The sequence below is a fragment of the Lissotriton helveticus genome, chromosome 7 (assembly GCF_964261635.1).
Source record: "Lissotriton helveticus chromosome 7, aLisHel1.1, whole genome shotgun sequence".
NCBI classification, from domain to species: domain Eukaryota; kingdom Metazoa; phylum Chordata; class Amphibia; order Caudata; family Salamandridae; genus Lissotriton; species Lissotriton helveticus.
This window is the reverse complement of record NC_136068.1, coordinates 718,176,984-718,184,345: the sequence shown is the minus strand read 5'-3', so window position 1 is coordinate 718,184,345 and position 7,362 is coordinate 718,176,984. Positions and strand designations below refer to the sequence as shown.

At 39.8% G+C, this 7,362-nt stretch overlaps 1 pseudogene; it reads left to right on the top strand.

The window, feature by feature from the left end:
• Positions 1–339: 339 nt before the first annotated feature.
• Positions 340–1,566, top strand: LOC144766995 (lamin-B1 pseudogene; annotated as a pseudogene).
• The last annotated feature ends 5,796 nt before the right edge of the window (positions 1,567–7,362 follow it).

Sequence of the window (7,362 nt, the reverse complement as noted above, 5' to 3'; positions counted from 1 at the left end):
CACTCAATTGGCTAGCAAGTATGCTTTAGGTACATGGGAACTCTCATACGAATCAGAGTGCCACATATTCAGACTTACTGAAACATGGTTCAAGGACCACTTGTACACCGTCTTTCCTTTCTTAAACTGTCCGGTTGCATTGCAGGGTGATACAAAAGGACAGAGATTTGAAGAGAGCAGGGATGGCACTGAGTCCTTCAACATTACTGACACACATGTATATTCTACATGTAAGACCTGGACTTTTCCTCCTTTAAGTGACTGATTGCATGTTGTAGGGCCTATTCAAAAACTCAATTTTGTAGGGCTTGAAGTACTACTCAATATTACAAAATGTTAAACTGGCCCTGGATATGGAGATTAATGCTTACAGAAAGCTTCTGGAGGGTGAAGAAGAGAGGCTGCAGTTGTCTCCTAGTCCAATATCCAATGTGACTGTTTCTCGAGCCTCATCGAGTCGTAGTGTCCGCACAACGAGAGGGAAGAGAAAGAGAGTGGATGTAGAGGAGTCTGAGGCTAGCAGTAGCGTTCGGATATCCCATTCTGCCTCTGCTACTGGAAATATTACAATTGAAGAACTGGACATAGATGGGAAATTCATACGCCTGAAGAATACCTCTGAACAGGATCAACCTTTGGGAGGCTGGGAGATGGTGAAGAACATTGGAGACTCCACAGCTGTTTACAAGTTTACCCAAAGATATGTACTTAAGGCAGACCAGATTGTGACTATCTGGGCTGCTAATGCTGGAGTGCCTGCAAGTCCGCCTTCTAACCTCCTGTGGAGGAATCATAACTCTTGGGGCACTGGTGAAGATGTTAAAGTAGCATTGAACAATTCTCAGGGAGAGGAAGTTGCAACTAGAAGCACAGTCTATAAAGTGATTTCGGATGGTGAAGAAGTTGAAGACGATGAAGATGATGGACATGAGGAAGATGTTGAAGTTGTACAACAAGATATTTTCCGTCTGCAGGGAGAACAAAGAGATGTAAACAGAAGTTGCTCTGTTATGTGAGATTGCCCTAGGGACAAGCTTCAAAATCCAGATCTTCCCTACAATGAAGACCCTGCTCAAAAGCACAATATATTTTTGTATTTTCTTTGTGAAATTATGAAACTTGCATTTATTGCCTTAATTTCTTGCAACATGAAGGGGTGCTTGTAGTAACACATTGAACCGTGAATCATTGACATTGAACTGTGAATTTTTATTTTCTTAACTTACCATTTTGAAGTCTTGGGCAGTTTTTTCCTCATTGTACAGAGTGGATCATTGTTTGCTTTTTCCAGCAAGAAGACTGTACTGTTTTATATTGTCCCTTGTTGAACATCCTTGTTCGCTGAAGGTTAAGTAATGTTAGAGATGGGAAGGAATTTTCAATATAACTTTTTATACCACTATTTTGTACAGTGTTTAGGTTTACAAAGGTTTTAAGAGCAGCTATGTAAACAGTAAACATATCTAATCATGTGAAAGTACTGTTTTAATTATTATTTTTTAGTCTGAGCCCTGCTAAAGAGGTAGAAGGGGTTGTGAGAATTTAGAACTTTTAATAGTGTTTTTTGTATGTGGGAAAAATAAAAAAAAATGTTTAAAAAAAAAAAATATTTCAAAATGTTATTCAGAACCCTATAGGCAGAGGCTTCCATCTCCGCTACTCCTATCTTTTCTGTGCTGGGATCTCCAGCACGTTTGGGGAAATCTCCACATATTTAGGTCTACTTTTGAGTAGTAAATGAGAAAGGGACAGAGAGAGAGTGTCAAACAAATGGGAAATACTTATTATGACATGGGAGAGGTCTAGGAAATGGTAAGAACTGGGGGGCATATTACCAAGCAATAGCGATAATTATCACTATTGCTTGGTTAGAGACAAAATTTTACCCCTGAGCTGCGGCGATTTTTATCGCAGATCAACCTTGGTATTACCAAGGTTTATCGCAAATGCGATAAAAAACGGCCGCAATGCATGAATATCGCTGAAAAGTCCGCGATATTCATGCATTACCGAGCTAATGCTCTTAGCCATGTTATCCACCTCCCATTGGATAACATGGCTAAGAACTGCTCAGCGCAGGTGTTAGCTTTTGGAGATATTCGCGCTTAGCGCGAATATCTCCAAAAGTTGGTAATAGGAGATAGTGATGTTAGCGACTGTTTCCAGTCGCTAACATCTTGGCACGCCCACTTTGCATGTCATTAGTGATAAATATCACTGACATGCAAAGTGGGGCCCAAGATGGTCGCTATCTCCTACTAGCTGTCGCTAACTGGTGTTAGCGACAGCTAGGTAATAGGGAGATAATTTTATCTCCACTTTCTTGGCTTTTAAAGCCAAAAAAGCGGAGATAAACCCCCTTGATAATATGCCCCTGGATTAGGATGGACATGCCAACACAAACACCCAGCCACAAAAGAGTAAGGCCATTACTATTCACAAACTGCATTTCTAAAGGTACTGCAGATAAAAAGTTCCCAAAGCAGTAGTAAATGTACTCCAGCCAAACGTTGAAATAAATGTGGCACCACACTCCAGTAGAAAATATTGGGGTAAGGAACTTAAGGTATCACTTCATAGGAAATAATGCTAAAGAAAGAAAAGTATTTCTACTTTTGTTTAATTATAAATATTTATATATAAGTAAAAAGTATATATTATATTTTTACAAACTTGAAAAATACATTTGTTTCCATATTAAAATAAACTTTCATTTAAACTTTTGGTAAAAAAATAAAAATATTTTAAGTTTAATTCTATACATAACTGGTAACGATTTTTAACACATACTAATAAAAAAACATTTAAGGTAGGTGGGATCTTTCTTTAATTATCCTTTGAGAAATATTATTTTATAATTAAGTAAATATATTTTTTATTAATTATTCAATACACTTTGAAGTTAATGTATTGTACCTTTTTATTTGATAAATTCTAGGCTTAAAATAAAAATATAAAAGAATTCCATATTGAAATATTTGTTAAATTATTTTTTATAGTTTGATAAACTTTTATATTTTCCTTATACTTTACCAGAGGTACACCGCCACTGTTGTGGCAGATGTTTTTGCCTATGTGTGAAAATGTATGAGCAGTAGCTTTACACCTATAAATACTGGTTCAGAAGACTCCGCTGGGGTGGTAATGATAGAGACATGTAAGTCTGTACCTCTGACTAGCTTTACAATCAGAAATGGTAATTTACATCTAAGTAAATTTGACTTTACACTCTCGATCTCATATTCAGTCATAGTGTTGATTCCATGACATTCATTTTACTTCTCAAAGCATAACTCATGCGTTAAGCCAACATTATTTGAGAAAGAAGAAAAACAGCACCAAATACTTTTAGCAATTGATACAAGAATGAACTGGCGAAAATTAAAAGGAAATGTTTGTATGTACAAAGTGATGGCCTACTTTTAAGTCAGAAGCAGACATGCCTAGACACAGGTCAGGATTCCGCAAAACAGTGAGTTGCACAAAACAGTCTAAGCTAAAAAAAAATCTTAAAAGCACCTAACCAATCACAGAAAATCTTACCAAAATCATTTAGAAAAATATTATCCCATTATATGTAGATTTTCTGTTAAAAACTCAAATGGCACAGTATTTGTGAAAAGAATGTTTAGGACACAATATTTATGTAAGACAGTATTCTGACTACAATTTTCTAGTAGTGCACTCTTATAAAATACAATCAAATCAATAAAGTTGGAGGTAGTAAATGTCAAGCCATATGCTAATTTACCATAATTAATTAAAGACTTTTTAGTGCCTACATGATAGAAATATCTTCAACAAAATGATGCTGAGTGTATGTTTGATGTACATTGGTGTAGATTGTCAGATGACTTTAATGAACAAGGGTCTCATTTAAGGGATGGTGGATGCATGACTTGTGCCAAAGATTGGCTGATATCCTCCATTCTAGACCCATGGCTCCACTATCTCTTGTAATTATCCACTTGGTTTATTTTGACCTAGCCTCAGCTGGCTCTGCTGCTTAACGCCTTTAGCTGGTGGTCCATCCCCCAAATTGACGCCAGCTTTAGACTATTGGAAGGCCCTCCCTATTTAGAATGGGACTTCTGACACTCTCTTTTCCTGATTGAGACCACAACGTCAACCATTATCAGGACTTTCTTTTTTAAATGACTGATGAGCAGGTAGAAACTATTTCCATGTCAGAGACATTTGTTGTTTTCAAAAACAATACCCCAGTTTGGGTTTTTTGTGGAAAAACTGGCAACTGGGCCATCATTACAAGACGGCCTTCCCATTACTACATTTTGGCCAAAATTGCTACATATCATATAATTTCTCTTCATGGGGAGATCAAATACATTCCTGAAGCGTACTGTGATTTCTATATTGTTGAATGAGTTTCAAATGAAAAGTGAGAAAACTATGGTTTTAACTTATCATTTAAAAATAAGATCTAATTCTCCAAAATTTGGACTTTAGTTTTTATTTTTATTTACATCTTTAGTGAGATGTCTCTTGTGATATATGCACTTAAGTCCCAGTGAAAAGCGCATTCACAGTGGATGGCAATATTTATTCAGGATATGGGTTAAGATATATTGATGTTAGTCCCAAAAAACTATTGAAAATTGAAAAATATCAGAATGCGAGGAAAGTTATTTGTCTTTGGTGATCAGAGTAAGGTATGTTTAATATGACAACATCATACAGGAAGTGGCTGAAAACGTATGTTGGATAAGTAAATGTATTTAATGTATAGTGTGAGGTGTGTAGGAAAGTGCTCCTTTTTGCATGGTTACACCCCACTTTTTGCCTGACACATGATGCACTTTGACTTGCTCATCTTTGTAGATAGTTATACCTTAACGAGGGACACTTTGATCTTGAATGTGATTCTAAGATTGTGACTTGTTTTTGAGAACAGGTGAGACAATCGGGTGAAAAACACTTAAGATGAAGTAAAAGATCATACTTGATGTTTGAAAGTTTTGGTCTCGATGGTGCGATGCAGAAACTTTGTTTTTATACACGTTTTTATACACGCTTACAGAATTCCAGAGTACGGATGGTTTTCGCAGGGACACGGGATCAGCTGACATGGATGACCCATAAGGGAGGTTTGTGGGTATGTTGTAACTTCGCAACCTCCAGGTAATTATGTTTCAAATGATCTAAGTGCCATTACAGTTCTTGGTAGTCACTATGCCTGGGATGCAGGCATGGGACCAGGTTTTTTACAACTGGCTTATTTTATCTACGTGTCATTGTCTACCTTTACAGGTGGTGAATCTAAACACAAAGTGAATGAGTGAAAGGATGAACCCCTGTTAGCCCTGATGAAGTTGCGATAAAATACAGCAACGAAACATGTTGGCAATGAAGCATTAGGTTTGGTGTAACAGGAACCAATTTTAGCTTGGAGGGCTTGCAGCCCAGAATAAAATTGGAGTGGCTAGCAAGCTTTTCAATTTTAATGGTGAGAATCACACTTATTATTTCTCACTGGGGGTTTTTTGGTGGACTTGTGCATGAATGAGCATTACTATTTGTATCGCTTTATAAGGGGAACAAGTATTGGTTTCACCTTCTCTTTTTCCTTTCTCCTTTTTCTCCTTTTCGCTATTGAGAGAGAGTTACCAATGATGATAATTGGGTAAACTGGTAATTGTTAGCCAGCAACCCCGTTGGCGGTTCTACAGTGAAGTACTCTCTCTCTTTCCTCAAATTTTTTAGTATATGAAAGGTGGGGATTATAGATGGTAGTGGACATGCTGTTTATTCTCTTTTTAAACTTGACACTGTGACCTATATGAATAGTTGAATTTATATATATAAGGGAATGGAATAATATTGAAAACCCTAATGCGTCACGTTTAATGGAAATAAGTGCCTGTAAGGTGTGGCCTTGCGTTATTTATAGTGCCCTGGGTCCCTGCCAATCAGTGAAGAACTGTAATCTTTATTCTCAGGGAATACTTACTAATAAAAAGAACTTGGCACAGAAGCTGAAAATATGAAAATACATCTTTATTAAATTTAATAAGTGAGGCCACGTCACACAGAAGCCGTAGCAACTGAATGAGGCAGTCTGAGGAATACAGAGAACAGAGGCCTTACATATATGCTCAGGGTTACAAAACTCAGCATAAAAGTAAGGGGCAGTCCTTGCTTTTGCAAGCATGCAAAATGCCTAACATTCCTTCTTACACAAGCCGGACAAACCCATAATAAAAGGACCACAACCCATATCATAAACAGACCATAAAAGAAGGAACAGAAAACAGATAAGAAGCAGTATAAGGGGTGTGTGTGTGCATACCAAACTCTACAATGTCCTGTGCTTTGATCCTCAATCTTGATCAGCTAAAGGGCAGGAACTGGTTTAACAAGGTCAGCTTCAGGCAACAGGGTCAGTTCACTCAGGTCAAACAGGAGTCAGCTCGAGCTACATGTCCTTAAAAGACTGGTTCAGCCACAATCATGGGCCTATGTGAGGGCAACCACAAAATGGCTGCCATACACAAAATGGAACCCACGGGTTCAGAATTCACAGAACCTCAGACCCTCCTTTTGCCCTTACATAGGCAATCACTCAGTCTGTGTCTGAATCGATGTCAATATTATCCGTTATTGGGAGGAGGAGCCAAGATGGCCGTCGGGACGGTCGTGTAAGCGCCCGGCTCCGCGAGCCTTTCACTCCTGCATCGATATCCTGCCTCTTTTCCTGTGCCTGTGTTGCGGTATAACCGAGATTGAAACGCGCTGACACCGCTCGCGTTCCTCCGAAGTCTCTGCCTGCTGGTGTTACGGAGATCTGGTCACGCCGATTTTCCTTTATGGTTGCCCCTGGACCCTCTGCCTGCCGCCGCCGCTGGGCGCTGCTTTACCGACGTCGGAGAGACGATCTGGGGAGGCGCTGTTGTTTGCGGTACTGCTGCCGGCTGCAGTGGGAGATGGTGTGTATCCTTCACGGATGTGGCGAGTTCCCTCAGTGCTGTAATGTATACCGGCGAGGTGGGATCCCCCTCTCGTAATTCCTCCCATTGTTCCTCTGCTGACGAGCTGAGCTGCCTCCATTTTGGGACATCCTTCCTGCCTAGGGTCGCCCTCCTCGCCTGAAGCACAACTCTGTACTACAAGCCGTGTCTCTACCGGCTCCCGGCCTTTCTCCCGGGGTCCGTGTCGCCCTCCCCTTACCACTGTGGTTTCATCGGCGATATGGTACTGGCGCTGGTTTTTCAGGACGGGGTGATGAATGCCTCCTTATCTCCCGGGGGTGCTATCCTGCCTAGTCTTGAGGGTGGTGACGGCCCGACGGCAACTACCTACGTCGCGGACAGGTTGGCACCGCGGCGGGACCTGACTTACGGCGAC